Source organism: Falco cherrug, chromosome 3 (assembly GCF_023634085.1).
Source record: "Falco cherrug isolate bFalChe1 chromosome 3, bFalChe1.pri, whole genome shotgun sequence".
Classification (NCBI taxonomy): domain Eukaryota; kingdom Metazoa; phylum Chordata; class Aves; order Falconiformes; family Falconidae; genus Falco; species Falco cherrug.
The window spans coordinates 40,790,736-40,809,897 of NC_073699.1; the positions used below are offsets into that span (position 1 = coordinate 40,790,736).

The following is a 19,162-nucleotide window of genomic DNA, read 5'->3' on the forward strand; positions in this document are numbered from 1 at the left end:
CTTCTGATCTTGGCTTAAATAGCTGCTGTTTTTCGAATTACATTTGCTGTATCAAATGTTCTAACTCTCATAGCTATCATTAAAATACAATTGCCCTAGTAAAAAGATACAGGCATCTTTAAAGGAAATAAAAAAAAAATACCTGGTTTTGTTTCTAAGCCTGGGGAGTTTTGTTACTGCAGTCTTGCAAATCAGGTAGGGAATTGGTTGCTTCAGGTTCTGATGCTTCTACCTGGCTTTATCATGGATTTAGAAATTCCTGCTTTGTCTCACTTGGCAAATAATTAGTTGAGCCAATCAAAAAAGCAGATTTTTACAAACTAAATTAGGTGGCTTGTGGATTAAACTTGCAAGCCTTCTGTTTTTAATGACCAATAAAGTTTCTATTACTTTGAGATAAAGAACTTGAATATTCTTTTTAAAGCTAAAGATGATAAATTTGATATGTGCCCATTTTATTCTTTAAATTAGAAATTAAAAGGAAGACTTCACGAAACTATTTAGCCTTCAATCTCAGTTTGTGTATCCCCAAATCTAAGTGCTTTTATTTTTTTTTTTAATTATTTTTTTTCTGCTGCCTAGCTCTGCCTTCTGTAGGGGACATGTAAAAAAAACCTTGAAGAGGGCAAGGAGAAAAAGACCTTCCGCTGGCGGAACCCCGGGGGGTGTTGGGTGGGAGGGCACGGACTGGGGCTGTCCCAGCAGCGGGACCCCGGCCCCTCCGGGCGGGGGGTGGAGTGGGGGGGCGGCGCGGGCCCCCGGGGCTGCGGCCCCTGTGCCTGCGGCCTCGCCGGCTGCCTGCGGGGCAGCGCCCGGCCGCCGCGTCAGCTACCCGCCCCTCACCGCCCCGGGGGGAACGTGGTCTGACCGAACGCCTGCACTGGACGTTTTGCCATAAATCCCGAGGTTGTGCCCTGCTGCGGGAGCCGCCGTCTCAGAGGGGGAAGGAGCTGAGCTCGGAACTACGCCGGGGCGTTCCGGTGCGACGTAGAGCGAGATGAGCGACACTGGGGTGCGTGCGTGTGTGTGTGGGATAAATCCGGCTCTCTGTTATACTGTCTTGTTTACCCGCCTCTCCCTCTATTACTGCAAGCCTTTATTTTCTTTTTGCTTGCCTTAAGCCGCGCTGTTTCGCTCCTTCACGGCTTAATCTCTTTAGAGAGCAAGAACCGCCCGCCTCCAGCGCCGGCAGCGGCTGTCGGGAAACAGGCAGCAGCGGTTAGAAAACACGAGCAGCGCGGAGGCGAGAAGCTTGCCTGGCTGTTTCCAACACGCAGCAGCGCCGGGGCTCCCGTCGCGCCCAGCTGCCGGCAGCGCCCCGGCGGGGGAAGGGGAGCCCGGGGAGCCCCGGGCCCCGCTGGGGCGGCGGGCGGAGCGGGGGCCGCAGGGCCCCGCGTCGCCGCTGGGGGCGCTGCGCGCCGCCTCGCCGGGCCGGGAAAGGGACGCGGACGGGGCCATTCGTGCCGCGGGAGAGGGGGGGAGCGAGGCCCAGGCGCGGCGCCGGGAGCCCTCCGCGGGCGGCGGGGCGCGGCGGGGGCGGCGGCGGAGAGGCGGGGGAGGCCGGCGGGGGGCGGCGGGCGGCGCTGAGGCGGCGAGGCGGGGCGGCGGCGGCGGGAGGGCGCGGGGGGGGGCGGAGTGGTTGGGGCCGGCGGCGGCCGCGGCGGCGGCGGCGGGGTCAGTTCTCTTTAGTGTTTGCCGATGTTGGAGGCGCCTCCAAAGTGTCCCCGGGAAGCAGGTAACCGGGCCCGCGGGGCGGCCCCGCGCCCCGCCGCCGGTCGGGGAGGTCGCGGGACGGGGGGAGCCGGCCGGAGGGGAGGGGGCTGCTTCAGCCATCATGTCCGAGTCCCCGTCCCGTCTTCCTCCTCCTCCCGCCGGTGCAGCGGCTCCCGGGGCGAGGGCTCCGCCGGCCCCTCGGCGCCCTCCACCTCCCCGGGGCCCGGCAGGCGCTTCTGCGCCACGGCACTGTCGGCTCCGCTCCGGCGGGGGGCAGCGGTGCCAGAGGCATCGACCCCGCCATCCGGCCCGGGGCCGCCGCCCGCGCCCGGCCACCCGCCGAGGGGTGGAGGAGGCGGGTGGGGGCACAGGTGGGCCGCCCCAGCGCCGCCGCCTCCGGGGGCCGCGGAAGGCCCCCGCCGCCGCTCAGCTCCCCCCGCCCAACCCGAGTCTGGCCGCTGGCAGCGGCCGTTGCGCCAAGGCCGGGCCGCGGCCGTGCCGTGCCGTGCGGTGGGGCTGGGCTCGGCGGGGAGCGCGCCGGGCCTGCCCTGCCTCGGACCTCGGGAAGTAGTTGGGTGCGACCTGAACTTGCTCCTCGTCCTTTGGCCCGCCCCGGCCCGCCGTGCTGCCCCGGGCCCGGCGGCGGCGGGCAGAGGTGCGCGGCCTCGGGGGCGCTGGGTGGCAGCCGGCCGCCGCGGGGCGGGGGGCGCTGGGTATTCCTCGCCCGGCCCCCGGCGCGGACCTGGCAGCTCGGCCGCCGTCCTTTCCTGCGCCGTGGTTAGCCGCCCTCGCCATGCACGTCTTGTACAGCCCCCAGACTTCGGACAGGGCCCGAAACTTTGCCGGCAGGACCGGGCTCCCCCGCTCCCAAAATGGATGTCGGCGTCTCTTCCACAAAGCGATGGGCAGCGGGGCCGTTTGCCGGCCTTCGCCCGGCACGGGGGCGCCGGGGCTGGCGTCGAGGTGGGGGTGCGACCCGGGGGGGCACCGCTGTTAAATGGCGTAGCTCAGGCGGCAGGCAGCATTTTCCCAGTGTTCAGGTCTCTGCTAGTAGAAAGTTATCTCAGTCGCAGCCAGGCCTGGAAGTGTCGGCCATGCTCTCCTGGGAAAGCCGAGGCTGCTTGGGGTGTGCTGGGAGGGTGAATCCCACAGAGGAGCTGCTTGCCTGGTAGTGCTCAGGGTCCCACCTGCCAAGCCTGCGATACCCGAGTGAAAAATTTCCCCACAGTGCATCTGCCCGGTGTTGCCTTACGGCCAGCAAGTCGTTTCTGTGGATATCGAGACGTAAGCTTCTCGGGCCCTGCATGGAATGCTCCCTGCGCAACTACCATGGTACTAAAAAAAAGTTCATGGTATGCAAAAGGGTAGATGAAGTGTTGCTGTTGCAGCCCTTCTCTGCGTGAAATGTTGTCTTGAACAGTAGTGAGGAGCATGCATGAATAACCGTGGCATTGCAAGGCACAAGTAAGACTATTTCCTCTGGCATTGAGCTGCTGTAAGCAAGCAAACCTTGCTGTATCTTGCTTACATTACTAGTAGCATCGAGCTATGCAGGAGTAAGGTCTTCCTGAGCTGTGCGGTAATTCCATGTTAGCAATCTACACCGGTGTAGTAATGTTAATGTATTTAAGCCACTTACTAAATACAGGGAGGTTCTGTACAGGCTTTGTTGTGACATTGCTGCCTATATAAACAGTGTCAGGCTGACAGATTTCTGAATGACTTTTTTTTTCTAGAAAGCCAGCAGCAGCACGAGATTTCCCACTGCTGAACCTTGGATTTGCCCTGAAAAAACTCCTGGAGACAGATTTCTGGCTTGCCTGTCATTGCTAAGATTCCTGTTGGTGGCAACTAGGAACAGGATTGACACCACCTGCTTGCTCATAGTTTTGAGGGGAAGGGACAGATCAGATTTTCTTTGCTTTGAAGAGAACTTTTCAGTAATGTTGCTTAGCTTTAGCAGAAGTCATATAGCTTGGGTTTGGTTCAGGCTGTAGTCTGGAGGCCAACATCTTTATATATCTTGTTGCCAGTTTAAGCTACCTCATTCTCCAAGAATTTTGTCAAAACAATAATAAATTTGAATAATCTTACATCCTGAATTATGAAAGTAGGTTGTAAAGGAACTTCCTAAGTTTGCTTGCAGAAAAACCTGATCAGAAGTGTTTTAATGACTTGACCAAGTTTAAATAAACACTTAACTTGATCAGCCCCTTCCTTGTGGGCAAATATCAAGCTTGATTTTCCTACACAGTTATATAAACAAAGCTCCACTGTAATGCTGGTTCACGTTGGTGTGAATGTGGGAAGTGAATCAGATAGTCTTGTGTTTTATTTGTAAAGTGTCATGAAAAATGACCTTGGGAAGGTTAGGCAACAGGCTGTAGTAAGGCAGATCCTGTGATTCCAAGACTGCTTCTCCAACCACTAGGAAAGGTGCACCTGTCATGCTCTATCTAGACTGTTTTGACTTGCCCAAAATATGTGGCTATTGATTTGTCGGTCTTTGAAAAGACTGAAGAAACTCTCATCAATTATGTCCAGTCCTTCAGCCCAAAATACACCTTATAATACCATATCATTGGAGAGCGAGCCTTATAAAGTGTGCAGATTTTAGTGTCAGACTTCTTCGGTGTATACTTTGTAAATGCATGTATACGTGGGCACAGCTTTGCTCCCATTGGAGAGTCAAGTATCTCCTTCCTCACGTGGGTCACACTGATGTGGTGGGGCAGGACCTAACTGCTTTTTTCAGGATAACCTAACAATTTGACTTCTGTTAATAGGCTACTGAAGCTTCACTTCTCCTTCCCTTTTCCTTCCCTTGCTTACATTGATTTCCTATCAGCAGTAGCGAGATGTATAAGATAAGAGTTAGGCCTGTCTTTTGCCAGAACCAATTATTTTGCATTTCAGATCTTTGGGTCATGCATAGCCTGTATTTTTCACAACAGTTCTTCAATTTCTGTCTCTTTCCAAAAAGAGGAAGAGAAACAAGGGCAGAGAATGGCTCTCTTAAAGCTGCTGTAGGTACTGATGTCAAAATCTACATGGGAAACGGGGAATCCCTGCTACCCCTTTCTCCCTTCACACTTCTTGGCCGTTTCTGTTGCTGTTTTCACCATGTCAATGCTTGTGAATACACCCATGGAGGGGTCTGGGCTGCTGGAGGCCCTGCCTGGGGCTCTCACCCCACCACCCCTCTTTTGTCTGCTTGCTCTTCCTGACGGGTACCATACACGTGGTCTCTGAAACCTGCAGGTCGGAAGGATAAGGCAGGGGGTTCCGTTTGGTTGACGGGCATATAAAGCATAAGTCTGGGGTCCTGCAAAGGCAGGTCAGGGAATGGGGCTCGCAGTTTTGCTCAGGGAGGAGAGGATATGTGTGGTGCAAGGCAGGGAAATAGAATTGGTGAGAGCACATGGCAAAGTCTGGGAAGAGAGGAAATGGAACCTGTGTATAACATAGCTTATATATATATGTATAAGTCAAAGGCTTTGTGTTTAGGAGGTCTGCTCATTGTCAGCAACCAGTCATGATCAGCATTATCCAAAGTATGTTTGCATTAAAAGATCAAGAGTTCAGTAAAAATCTGAGAGATGTCTTGTCAGGCGTTGTTCTGGAAACTATTTAGAATAAAAAAATGGCTTGTCACAACTCCTAATCTAAAAATGAATTTTGAAAAACCATCTGTGATAGTGTAATACTAAAGTCACGTGCATGTCTGTAGCTGCTGAAGTTTGTTCATACTTCATCTCAACAGCAACTGTTTTGTCTTTTTTTTTGTTTTGTTTTGTTTTTTTTTTTTTTTAAGCTGGTAGTATTTGGAAAGTTTCCCAGTAGTGAAATCTGTACTCCAGGGTCACAGTGTGCTCACCTGTGACATACTGCATCTTTCCTTTCGCTTTAGTCAACTATGCTTCTGCGTAGGTCATCACTAGTATGTTACAAATTTATTGACACTTAACCAAATAAAACCAGACTATGAATTCTAATTTTTTTTTTCCTGACCAATAACACTTTTTTTCACACAGTAAATTATTTAATTTTGTGACTCCGCTATATTTCTGTATCCCCATAATCTTCTGATCTGGTGGCCATTAAACTGATGGGGGAGGGGGCTCTTTTTAGGTTAGTTAGACATCGGGGTTTGAGCACAGATTCCCATTGATGTTGGGGGAGGTCCCCAGTGATAGCCAGTGGCCAAGTATTATGGTGAGTATGGTTAACCTGCTATCTGTAGTTTCTGGGAAAGGGCAGCTTGCTAAGATGTTTACCATAGCACCACACACTCAAAGGGTATGTTTACAGTCTCATCTTATCCTGAAAACTTCCAAACAATCGTGCTGGCAGTGATCATGCTTCCAGTTTTGCTGCTTGCCAGCTTTGAGGAAGCTGTTTGCCTCCAAGCTGAAGGAAACTTTTTTTGAGCATAGGAGACCCGATTTTCTGGGGAAGTTTCTTGCAATGGAAATGGTCACCTGTTGGAACAAGAAGAGTTCTTTAAGAGTCAAATAACTTAATTTTTATTGCTGTTCTTAGTTTCTTATTTTTGGCAGCTGCTACATACTTGTAGTTTCCAGTTTCTTATACAGTAACCCCAGTTAAAAAAATTAGTGTTATACAAATATAAGGAAATTTCAATATACTGAACATGCAGATTGATGTCAGTACCTGCAGTTCTCCGGGTAAGTAACTGGGTGTAAGCGACAGAGAACTTCTTCCATGTCACCCAGAGGGCACACCCAAACAGCTGATACATGTTGAAGGGAAGAAATCAAGATACATTGTTCCTAAGGTGAAAATGCAGAGCTGATAGGAGCAATGTTGGGTCAATTTGTAGCATATCCAGTTGTAGCAATAGAAATAATGAAATAACAAAGTCTGTAGGAGCTTTGGCTTTGTTAGACAAGATAAGGACAAGAAATAATCTAAAATACCTTGTTGAAAAGGGATGTGTTCTTTTTTTATTTGTTTCAATTCTCGCCCCCCCCCCCCCCCCCCCCCCGATCCTTTTTCAGTCCTAGATACTGGGTTGCAGGGCTTTTTCCTTTCCAGACTCTGGAAAATATTTTCTCTGCTTACTGTTTCAGTCTTCTGTATCTGATAGTACTTAAACCTGCCTGCTTCAGACTGTGTTTCATCTGTGGTGGCAATGTCCCTTGAATGGACATCGCCAGTGGGTATTTTGCTTAAGAGTATACACCCAAGAGACATTCCTTTTGTACCTGTTTAAGGCCTGGGAATCTTAATGAATGATTCTAGATGGATTTTCTTGAAAACCCTTCTGACCCTTTTATAGTTCAGTGCAACACACTTACTAGTCTTTTATGAAATAGATATGCTTTCAGCTTCTGCATGGCAACTAAGGCTGTCTGTCCGTGCAAGGGGATGAGAAGCTTATCCTGGATCAGGAAGCAGGTAAAGCTCACCCTAGTTTCTCAGAGACATCTCTCAGCATTCTCTCTTAGCTGAATCCATGGGGTTAAATATGGGATTTGACCTCTTTGGAAAGAAGAATGATCTGCATCTTCTTTTCTTCGCCCCTCTTCAGCTGAATGGTCTTTTATCTCTTAGATCCTTAAACAAGTGAAAAGTCATTCAAGATTGCCAAGGCTGGATCCCATTTCCATGGACTTGATGGAGTTGTCATTCTGGATGTGGACATGCAGGCAACCATAGGTATTTGCCAGATCCCAGGAGGATAATTAATAAAGCACTTTTCTTCAGCTGTTATATTACAAGACTCTTCTGAAACTGACCATTCCACAAACTACTGTCAGTGGCAACTCACCAGAGAAGGTGGTTTTGGGGGACCTTTTTCATGTGACCATTAAACTATACCTAAAACTTTGACTCTCTTTTTCTGGTTCTGTTCACATCCCACTGCAGTGGGAGCCCCGTGATACTTTGTAACATACACCTTCATTACAGGTAGATAGGAGAGCAAACTGCTGCTGTAGCTGGTGAAATGGATCTTGTAATACTATAGCTTTAATACCATGCTTCAAGTATTTTAAAAGACATGCAAGCAACCCATTCTGGATCTGATTTTTTTTTTTTTTTTTTTTGTCACAGTAGTACTTTGAACCGTTTCAAGGCTTTTAAGCCAACTCTGCTCGTTAGGAATTTTGACATCTAGCACCAAAAAAGAGGCAGTTTTATTTGCTGTCATTGCAGATACTGCCTGGTACTGTTTACCTTTGCTGATGCACCCCATAGCTGACAGGAGCAAGGGAGACATAGTTACCATCAAAGTAATATGCCTGATATATCCACAAGATAGGGCACAGCAGAACACTGCAGGTGAACAGGCTTAGCCGAGACAGTTCTTGTTCCAGGGCCTGCTCTGCTTTTCAGATGTGGGTGTCTGCTATTGCATGGGATTGTAGACCTCTGCTCCACAGCTCTAGGGTCTGCACTTCTACCCAGATTTCTGCTGTGTGTCATCACAATTGAGATGTGGGGTGGCCTTTGGGCTAAGAGTACTATTTCCCTTTGTTAGTGAGGAGCATCCTTTTTTGCAGGAGGTGAGACTGTATTAGGTGTATATATGTAGCCAAATAGCACATGTTGCGTTGGAGATCCTAGAAAATGGGGCTCTTCCCTTCTAAAGTGTTTTTTGTTTTTTTGATTTTAGATTTGAAGGTAGGGAATGGGAGTCTTAGCTCAGTAATGAACAGAAGTTCTAGCTCCCTGCAAGTTCAGAAGCAAGTTTGTTCTTTCACTCTAGTTTAGGGTGGTTCCAGTGTAAAAAAATTATCTGTATTCACCCTGCTGAAGCTAATGTCCTTGGAGTCCTAAAAGTACAGTAAATGATAAGAAAGACATTCCTTTAAATGGCAGCTCAGTGTGTCATCCATCCATATTGTCTCCAGGTAGTTGTGAGCTTATGCTGTTGCAAACAGGGTTGCAATTCCTCGTATATGCAAACATCTTTTTCACTTTCACTCATTTCTAGGTGCCGCTTTCTTTTATTTGAATCATTTCATGTTACAACTGAGTCAGATTGCACTTTTAGCCAGTTGTCCTTTGTTTTATTTCTGACTCTTTATCTGTGTAAAAATACTTGAAAGAATTCCAGATTTTACTTCAGTTTGTTTACATTTTTTGCTCTAGTAGTTATAACTCCCTTTGGTCTGGGGAAACAAGTTATTCTGAGTCATCAACTGTACGGATGAAGATCTCTTATTTGCTGTTTTATGATATATCCTGCTTGGTACTCCTAACCACTAGTACATAAGGAGTTGGAGGAAAAAGTCTGGTTTTGTCATGCTGGTTCTGTACCCTCGCAGCATGCTCAGTTTGAACCAAATCTCCTTTTACTAGTACTCTTCCTTTCTGTTGTTGGTTGTTAGTTTAGTGTCCTTGCTGATTCAACTCCAGAAATTAACCTTTTGCCATCCTACCAGATGTGTGTAGTCTCTCTGCTGCAGAGATGTGTGCTTAATGTGTGAAAATTTGTAATGTTTAGCTAATGTTTAGTACTGGTGATGGATCCAGTAGGTTTTCTTCAGTGCTTTCTGCTTTTGTTAACTCTGAAAGGATCTATAAGTATGCCACTAGGATTTTTTGCCTCTTCCTGGGTTGTCAAGATCTTCTATAATCTGTAGCTTCTTCCAAAGATAAATAATTTCTCTGACTATGTTTCATCACACAACTTCATAATTTCTGTCCAAAGCATGGGCTTGCTGCAAGGAATCAATAGGCAATTACTGTCCTTTAGTACTTTGCTAAGTTGATGATTCTTTTCATTCTCAGGATACTTGAGGAGTGCCTTGATATGCTGCTAGCTGCATGTGGCTGGAATCAGTTAGCTCAGTTCCCTTTGGTGTTCTCTTCAACTCTTCCAGGTGCATGTCTCTTCCCATCTTGTTTGTTGGAGTCCAGTGTTAGTGGCCCCAGGTCACCACGGGCTACATATGATCTGTCTACTTCCTTAATTTTTGGAATCCTTGTTTTCATTGTTGTCGAGCTGGGCCCATGTCATCACTTTTGCACCAGTTCATGACCTTGCCCCCAAACATAACATCTCTAAACTGTTAATTTTCTCCAGTTGAAAACATGGGTTTTGTGCTTTTCTTCAGTCAGAAAACTTGGTATGCCAAATCCAGTATTCAGTAATTATTTTGCCTTTATTTGTCAACTGAGAAGAGCTGCACTTAAAACAGGGAGGAGGCTCTTTCAACTTCTTGTGGAACTGATCTGACAAGGTGCTTTATGACTGTGGGCAGAGGTCCCATTCTGTCCCCCAATGAGCAGGGAGTTAGTCTCATGAGCTGTATGTCAAAACTGTCTTACATCTAAGCATCGTAAAACGTGTCTATGGGAGAGCTGAGAGAAGGGAGAACTCCAGGAGTGATTCATGAACAGGAGATGTTCATTTGACCCCAGCTGTGTCTGGGAACTGTAACTTCTTGGAAGCTGTATGAGACTTCAAGGTGGGCATTCATCACTCCAGCTGTGAAATACTGTTTTGTTTAAATACACTTGTGGAGAACAAACAAAAAAAAAAAAAAAGGTGCACAAAACAGAATTTTGTCAACTTCTAACAACAGAGCAGAACGCCCACTGCTTTGTCCACTGAAACCACCTTCTCTGAGGATCTGGTAGCTGTTAATGATAGGGGAGTGACTACAGTACGAGGAGGGGTAGTAGCAGGAGCTGTGACTTTGCAAAGAAAAAGGCATGTTTCTGCTACTTCACCAAACTCTGTTACTTGAAATGATACGAGAAGTAGTTTGTCACAGGCAGTCAAGGAAAACAGAGATAATTTTCTGAATTCCATTAATAATATGCAGTTTCTAGTTAGGGAATAGAATTACTAGTTGCTAGCACAAATTGAAAAAAATACAGCTTGTAGAAATATATATAAGACAAATTTTAATATACTAATTAAATAAGAAGCTGGACTCTTGGAAGGAGCTCTGATTAGAGTCCGATATCACAAATAAGGAACCAATTACAGCTTTGATGCAAACGAGTCTGTAGTGGCAGTGTGTCAAGTCTGAGTCATGTTTTTTTCATTTACTTACTTAATCCCTGTCTGCACTTTTAAGCAGATGATTGATTGTTAAACTAGTGGCTTAGGCTTCCCTTCTTTTCATCTACTTTTCTTCATGAAAAGCTTAGTAACTGATTTTTGTTTAACCTAAGGTGAATGTGGTTTACCTGCCTATCATCTGCTGTAAGATAGTATGGTAACCGCTGTATGCGATGGCAACCAATAACCATTTCAATATAACACTTCGAGTCTCAGTGGAATATTTTGCACTCAAATGACTTATGCCAGAAAGTAAAAAAAAAAAAAAAAAAAAAAAATATTTCTAATAATTCATTCCACATTTTTCTAATCTCAGCTTCTGTGTTCACAGTTTCTGAAGTCACTAAATTAATTAGTTGTCTCCTTGAACCTTTCTGATATGTTTTGTGTGGGTAAATTTTGAGGTGGCCCTGGAAATTCAGCTCAATTTCTGTCAGTGTTGCAGAATCTCTCTTGGTTGTCCTACTCTCCTTTCTCTAAAGACTGGTGGACCAGGTGAGGTAATCTTGTCAAAAACATTAGATACAACTGTGTATCACAGAGTATCTGGGGAGATACAAGTTTTCAGTTTTCAAGAAGTCATAGATAGTTTGCAGTCACCATAAGGAAGAGGTCTAAAGAGTTACAATACTGGATAGGCAGCTTTTGTCCTTTGTTGTTGCTCCCAGTTGCAGTAAATGAGTACAAAGAAGGACATTACCCTCTTGTGTTAGGGATTGCCTGTGATGTCCTGCCACTGATCTGTAAGACTGTATAGACATCTGTAAGCTAGTTTTTTGGATACACCTCAAACCGTGATGGGTTTTGGATGTAGAAGGCCTTCCACAAAGAAGGCTCTAGTGACCACTTTGCCGTTTCACAGAGGAGTTTCACGTTTTCTTCTCTGCAGTAATTCAGGGTATCCTCGTGGGGTCAAACTGACGGTTGTGTCTGAACCAGTGCTCTGTTGGATGGTTTGGAGTCTTTTCTGGGCATAAAATTTGTGGTAGTGTGAGAACTGGGTTAGCTCATATCAGCTGTTGGAAACTTCCACATGTCTTTTACCATTTTCTCTGTTTTCTGGACAGCAACAATAAATTGAGACAAACTTTCTGATGAGTTTATCTTTTTAAGGTAGCAAGCTTTTATATAAAACAGCCTAATTCCCCCCTCCCTCCCCTTGGGCTTTAGGTTATAAATAGGTTGAAAAGTGTTGAGATGCCCAACTGGGTATTTCTGGTGCACCAGATTGGCTTTCCTTTTCTTTTATTTTTTTTTCTGGTATTGAAATTTTTGAGTTGATAATCTGTTAGATCTCCTTTGTCATTTCAAATTGGAGTTTTGTAATTAAGCTTCCCAAACTGCCCTTGTGCCAAGCAGCTGTCCCCATGAAGTGTTTGCTCTGGTTGCAGACTGTCTTCTCTAAGGGATTTCCGTGTTTCCAATTGTTTTGTTTCAGCCTTTGCTTCAGTGATCTTTGGTGTCGGTGAAGTTGTTTTGTGAGAGTAGCAATCCTTTTTTCCATCATGGTTTAAGATTAGCAGTAATACAGTTTCTCTGCTTAGGACCTCTGTTTCATGTCTGCCTGTGAAGTCTCCACTTAAGATTTCTAGCGGCTGCCCAGTGTACACAGGACCTGACTATAATTTCTCTGTTTGAAGAGAAAATTGGCTGTGTGTACAGGCTGGGATCATTCTGTTTTGCTGTACGTGGTAAGATACACTGTAGCCCAAGTTGATTCTTTCTCAGCTTTTTCATGTTGGCCTCGCTGTTGCCAGGGCTGCAAGGGAAGAGTTGCATTCCTGCCTGTCAATATGCTCCATTTTCTGTTAAGTTTCTCATTAAAAGTTTTTAGGCTCTTGCATATGCAAGAGTTTGATTCTGTAATTGTGTAGGTTTTAATAAGGTCCATGGTTGTTTATTTGTCTAAGACAGGTTTGGTGGTAGACTTTGGCTAGGCTTCAGTTGCCTGTATTCTGGCATCCAGTGCGGTTTGTGACACTAAGTTATCCTGTCAAGTCTTCAGCTGCCATTCAGCTGCGTGGTTTAGCTAATCCTAAATTAGAAGCCTACTTGATCACCTTGAATAACTGCCTGGGTCCACTGGCTGTATTGACTAGTGGTGTAACACATTTGTTTTAACACATACATTATTGCCATTTCATTGCCTTTTCATGCTGGGGTTTATCTGACCCATCTGCCACATGCAGTGTCAGGTGTGGCATGGGTCTTCTGACAGAGGATTTCTGCTTGTTGGAGCAGCAGCTGATGGAATGTGCAGGTATCCAGATACGATATCTTAGGACATCTCAGATGGCACTGGTAAACCATGAGTAGACTACTGATGTCCATACTGTATTTCCTTTTACTTTGGTGGTAGTTTAGGCACCTTGCCTATATTTGGGAACCTAAACTATAGATGTCTAATCCTTAACGTGAATCCTCATATCTTGCTGTACGGTGTATGGGTAACTGTTTTGGTGTGAGTACACTGTGCATGTAGATGGCCTTGTAGATCATGTTTTTCATATTAGTTACTTGTCTTTTGCTGTAGTGGCTTAAACAATTTACTACATCCAAAATACCTGCTTATTATATTTGCTGTGGGACATATGCAGTGTATTTCAAGTTGTATGAATCTTGATTGCACGGGGAAGCCTTTTCTGTCCTATCCCCCTTGCTAGCACATCATAATTAAACGGCAACAAAAATCCTCACTATTGGCCATTTTATTCATTGAGAAAATCTTAGGTTTTAGTCTTTGATTCCATAATTAGTTACCTTATTTGTCTGCTTTGGTTTTGTTTGGAAATTTTCCTTTCTTTTCAAAATTGCACAAAGCTATTGTAAAGAGAGTTGTTAGAGAAGGATGGGTGACAGATGTAAATAGTATGTAATGGTATTCTGGTCATTGATTCAGAGACTCATGCTTCGTGTAGCATCTCGGATCAACATAGTATTAGAAAATAGGGAACCAATACAGTTTCTTGCAAAAGAAGTCTGCAAGGTAAAGCAGTTTCTAGCTCAGCCTTCTGAGTCTTAAGTCCTTTTTTTACTTGTTTGTTTTAATGTGCTTGTCCTGTGTAGTAATTAAAAAGGGAAGCTGAGATGACTGCTGTTTGAAGAAGTGGCTGAAAAGTATTATGAGTGCAGATTTTTAATCTGTTCAATTTCCTACTTGATTTTTTTTTTCTCAAAAATACCTTCCTGTCTGTCCTCAGAGACCTTACTGATTGTATATAGGAGTTTTACAAAGGCTATTCCTCTCTGGATGATCATATCCTTACAAAAACAACATTTGTTTTCTGAAAGTGCGATGGCAGTTAATGTTCTGACCTGGTGTTCACTGCAGCTGCCTGGCCCTGCCTTGCCTTCCCAGGGGTTGATCTGCAACACTGTCCTGACTGTCCTGCTCCAGTTCAAGAGCAGAGGAGGCCGTCTGTAAGGAGCTGTAGTTTTCAGTCAGTCCTCAGGTACTGGGTTTAGTGCTGAGCACGTAGGGAAACTTTTTTGTAAGCCTTGCAGCTACTTGGTTTTTGAGTATTAGTCATTAGTCCCTAATACTCTCTGTCAATTCACCTTCCTTTTTGTGTGCATTTTTGTCTTTGGTTGTAAATTATTTTATCAAAATAACCAAAATAGAGTTAATTATCATTTCCCCACCCCCATACTTCAGGAAAGTAAAATGCTTATAAGGCCTGACTTCAGACTTCACTTGCTTGTCATGTATTACTTTGGTGTTAATTAGCTGCTAGCTATGTCCAGATTTCCACTGAAATTAAGATACACTAGTATAAGGCACTGTAAAACAAACAAACAAACCCCAACAAAAAACAAACAAACAAACAAAAAAACCCCACCAAGCATGCCCAGAAACAGGCCACAGGTTTCTGAAGATGAGGGAGGGATGAGATGGTGAGTTTTGTGTGGAACACTGCAGGAGCTGAACTTCAGCGTATGGTTTGACAGCGAAGCTAAGCTGGTTAACAGGAGTTGAAAGAGCTAATTCCTTGCACCCACTTCAGGTCAGGAGTTTATTGCCTTCCCTCTGCAGGCACGGATGCTTCTCTGATCTTCCCCCTTACCCACATGTGAGCTTGTTCAGTGAGGTAAATGGACAGAAAAATACTAGCTTTTTGCTGTAGGGGAGAAAGGACACAGGATTGTCCCTTGCTGTGGCAGTAAGTCATTATATTGGTTAAGGCTGTTGGCAAGCAACCCCCCTGGTAAGGCAAAGAGTAACAAAGTGATGGAGGAGAACTGGGGAGGACAAACAGTGGAGTCCAGCAGTACCATAGAATATATGTGGGTCCTGTGTGATTTCATGTGTAGTTTCTCAATTTTGCCTATATAAAATGTATAAACAAGATACATTTTGTTAATAATTCTAGATAACAGTCTGCTGACTGTTGCTTCAAGTCATGCTCTTGCTAAACTGCTACTGTGTGCTTATGTCATTACTTGATTTTGTAGAACAAAAAAGATTGAATTAACAGCTGCTCTAAAGGTAATGTAGAGCTGTGTGTTTTCTGTCATCCCTAAATAAGCTGCTAGAAATAACACAGTAAAAAGGAATTACAGAAAGCTTAGGACTTCTCTAGTACTTCTTATAATAATGTACATATGTATAAATACTTACCGTAAATGTGAGAACTGGCACACAAGAAATACATTTTACCTTCTGGCAGTTGTGTATGCTTATGTGTAACTGAGCGAGTGAAGTAATATCAGAATAGAAGGGAAATGGAGAGTTTAATGGAATTTTAAGGCTAAAGCTGAACCCAAACCTTCCATAGTTAGGAAGCTGTTAACTCTATTAGGGTTCTGTGACTTGAGACTTTTACAGAAGGATCGCATTAACAAGGTGCTAACAAAAGCAAGGGTTTGTCTGGAAGAAAACCTTGAGATGCTGCCTGCCTAGACCCTGCCCCCAGTCTATTGTAATGCTGTTCCTGAACCTTTCAATATTTTCATTAATGATGTGGATGAAACAGTACACTTATTAAATTTGTGGATGCTATAAAGCAGGCTTAGAGGAGACTAAATATTTTAGAACTAGAATTAGTCTTCAACGTGATCTTGAAAAATTGAAATTGTCTTTTAGCCTTTTTTTTTTTTAATAAGAGGATTCAAGGAAGGCAAGAACAAAGTCTCATTAGCTGCAGAACAGTCAGATTCACAAACAGCACAGGCTAGAAACTTGCTGGGTAGCAGTTCTGCAGAAAAGGAGCTGGGATCATTATGTGATACTGTTGTGAAAACCAGGCACTGATTAGAATGTATAAGCAGAAGTATTGGGTATATGAGATACAAAATATGTCAAGTAATTTTTCTCACTCAGCAGTGGCTGGCCTTCAGTTGTTAGCTTTGCAAAGCACTTCACAAATACGTAGTACGTGCTGTGTGTTGCGTACTTGTACACAGACTAGATTTGGTACGTTGGGTTGTATGACGGAGCAGTGTGAAAGTGTGGTAACACCCTCCTGCAGACAGACATTTTCATTTTCTGCACAGATGAAGTCTAGTCTTCTGTTTTGGCTGTTCAGGTCATTAGTTTCTCTGACTGTTGGTTTTTCATACAGCTACTTGTGTTTCAAGTCAGGTATTGCTTTTTAAATTTTTCCATGTTGTAAAAGTGTGTTTAACTTGAACGCTCGTTTGTTTTCCACATTCTGTGCTATCTTACCTACTTTATCTGTCTTTATTTATTCAATTACTGTGACATATTCTTAGAATCATTTCACCTGAGCATTTATTTCATATCTTATGTCGTAAAATCTAAGGACACAAAGTGATTCATGTTCCAGAAAAGTACAAGAAATTACAATAATCAGAAAAAACAAGAGTAATTCTTTACATTGTATGGTACTTTTTGGCATGACACAAGTGTTCTGCATCTGTGAAAACAACTAAATTAATGCTTGTGTTTGGTTTGCATGGCAAGGTTTTGGTGTCAGGGAGGCTACAGGGGTGGCTTCTATGAGAAGCTGCTAGAAGCTTCCCATATGCCTGATAGAGCCAGTGCCAGCCAGCTCCAAGGTGGACCCACAGCTGGCCAAGGCCAAGCCCATCAGCAGTGGTGGTAGTGCCTCTGGGATAATGTATTTAAGAAGGGGAAAAATATACTGTGCAACAGCAACTGCAGCTGGAGAGAGGAGTGAGAACATGTGAGAGAAGCGACTCTGCAGACACCCAGGTCAGTGCAGAAGGAGGCAGGAGGGGCTCCAAGGCTGGAGCAGAGGTTCCCCTGCAGCCCATGGTGAAGCCCACGGTGAGGCAGGCTGTCCTGCAGCACATGGAGGACCCCACACCAGAGCAGGTGGATGCCTGAAGGAGGCTGTGACCTGTGGGGAGCCCAGGCTGGAGCAGGTTTGCTGGCCGGGCTTGTGGCCCTGTGGGTGACCCACGCTGAATCTGTCCATTCCTGAAGGACTACATCCTGTGGAAGGGACCCACACTGGAGCAGTTCATGAAGAACTGCAGCCCATGGGAAGGACTCAGGCTGGAGAAGTTTGTGGAGGACTGTCTCCATGGGAGGAAACCCATGCTGGAGCAGGGGGAAGTGTGAGGAGGAAGGAGCAGCAGAGACAGCGTGGGAGGGACTGACCGTAACCCCCATTCCCTGTCCCCCTGCGCTGCTGGTGGGGAGGAGGGGGAGAAATCGGGAGGGAGGTTGTGCGCAAGACAAAGGGAGGGGTGGGGGGAAGATGTTTTTAAGATTTGGTTTTATTTTTCAATATTGGACTCTGATTTGACTGGTAAAAAAATATTCTTATTTCCCCAAGTTCAGTCTGTTTTGCCCATGATGGTAATAGCTGAGGGATCTCCCTGTCCTTATCTCGACCCAGGAGCCTTTTGTTGTATTTTCTGTCCCCTGTCCAGCTGAGGAGGGGAGCGACAGAGCGGCTTTGGGGGCGCCTGGCATCCAGCCAGGGTCAGCTGATTACAATGTTGTGTTTCTAGACTTAGAAGAAAAATGAATGCAATAATGGACAGCAATATTTTGACTCTGAAATGTGAGGCAGTTTTGTTCAGTTGTTTTAATAGGAGTTTGTTTTGTTTTGGTTATTTTTATTGAGAGGAAAATTCACAGCTTATACATAGTTTAAAAAGACAGTTAATACCTACTGTTTAATGAAACCCCTGTATGCCTATGTACAAATTGCTTTCAAAAGCAGAAGTGAAGTAAAATGCAATTATAGTATATTTACATCCTTTAAATGCCTGGTGTAGCATTTCTAATACAGCTGTGCGGTTTAGAGTAAGAGGTGAAAAAACAATGCAGCATTTCAGAAGGCGCCATAAGCTCTAGAATAGAACTACAGAAATGGCAGCACTGTGACTTGCAGGCTTTGACTGGGTAGACATGTATGTGATTAAGACTGCAAGAAATATCATTGCTGTGGTGTCTCAGCATGGCAGCTGGCTGCTCAATAAAGACACAAAGCTGGCAGCCACAGCTGCGCAGTCCAGCTTTCTCGGAGAGATCTAAGCCTCTGTAACCTCTGCCGAGCGTCGAGGGAAACTCCTGCGGAGACACTGGGGTGCAGTGGATTCCTAGTTGTGAGATGGGTTAGCCACCTGAAATGAGGTGTGGGGGCTTTTCTAATTGTATTCGCCACATCCTAAATTAACAGTTCCTTTTGTAAATGCCAGATTTTTCAAGAACATCCATGTAGAAGATTTAAAAACATTTTGATTACATAACTGCATTTCATCTCTGACCAGCTTAGTGAAATCTCTCTCCCCCAAGTCCTACATTTGGTTGTGTAGTAGCAAACTGGTCTGTGCTCATGGCTGGAAGGCCGCGAAATGTTTTTGCTTCACTTATGTACCAGTAAGTTATACTATTATATATGTAAAAATGTAAAAAATGTAAAGAAAAGATGCATCATGTAGGTTTTGTCCCCTTTTTGTCATGACATCAAAGATTATTTGCTTGTTGGTGTGAAGATGACATCACAGCACTATATCAACTATATTCTCTCTGTTGTCTCTCTCTATTAGTTCATTTTTAGAACCGATTACAAATTTATTGTTCCGTATCTCATGTACTTAAGAGTTAGTTCCTACAAGTATAATTACCTCCTGGGTATCTTTGTTTATACAGATTAATTTACAAAATCGGTATAGTTTCCTGTAGGAGTTCTGCACCTTTAGATATATAAGAAAACCCCAGTACCTAATGGGTGATGATTCTATTTTGATTTCACAGTTTAATTTCCTTTGTACTTTACTGTAGGACAAAGAGTGTCTTTGTTCTCCTAAATTTTATCTTGTTCATTTTTACAGTTCGTTGATACTAATATCAAACTGATTTTTTAATTCTTAATAGAAAAGGATCAATACTACAGTTTCTCCCTTTAGCACAGCAACACTATAGAACATATTTTATTTGCTTGTTAGGAAGTTCCGCTTTCTTGAAAA

General features: G+C 44.6%; 1 protein-coding gene across 4 annotated transcripts in view; it reads left to right on the forward strand.

Annotated features, from left to right (window-relative positions):
• Positions 1-869: 869 nt before the first annotated feature.
• Positions 870-19,162, forward strand: part of STAU2 (staufen double-stranded RNA binding protein 2) — a 177,237-nt gene continuing 158,944 nt past the window's right edge. For 2 of the 4 annotated variants that reach the window (XM_055706168.1, XM_055706169.1), the window contains exon 1: positions 1,624-1,735. The gene's annotated coding sequence lies outside the window, so the exon portion shown is untranslated. Of the gene's footprint in view, positions 1,013-1,623; positions 1,736-19,162 lie in introns of those variants that run through there. The other 2 variants (XM_005443188.4, XM_055706170.1) reach the window with 2 other exon arrangements.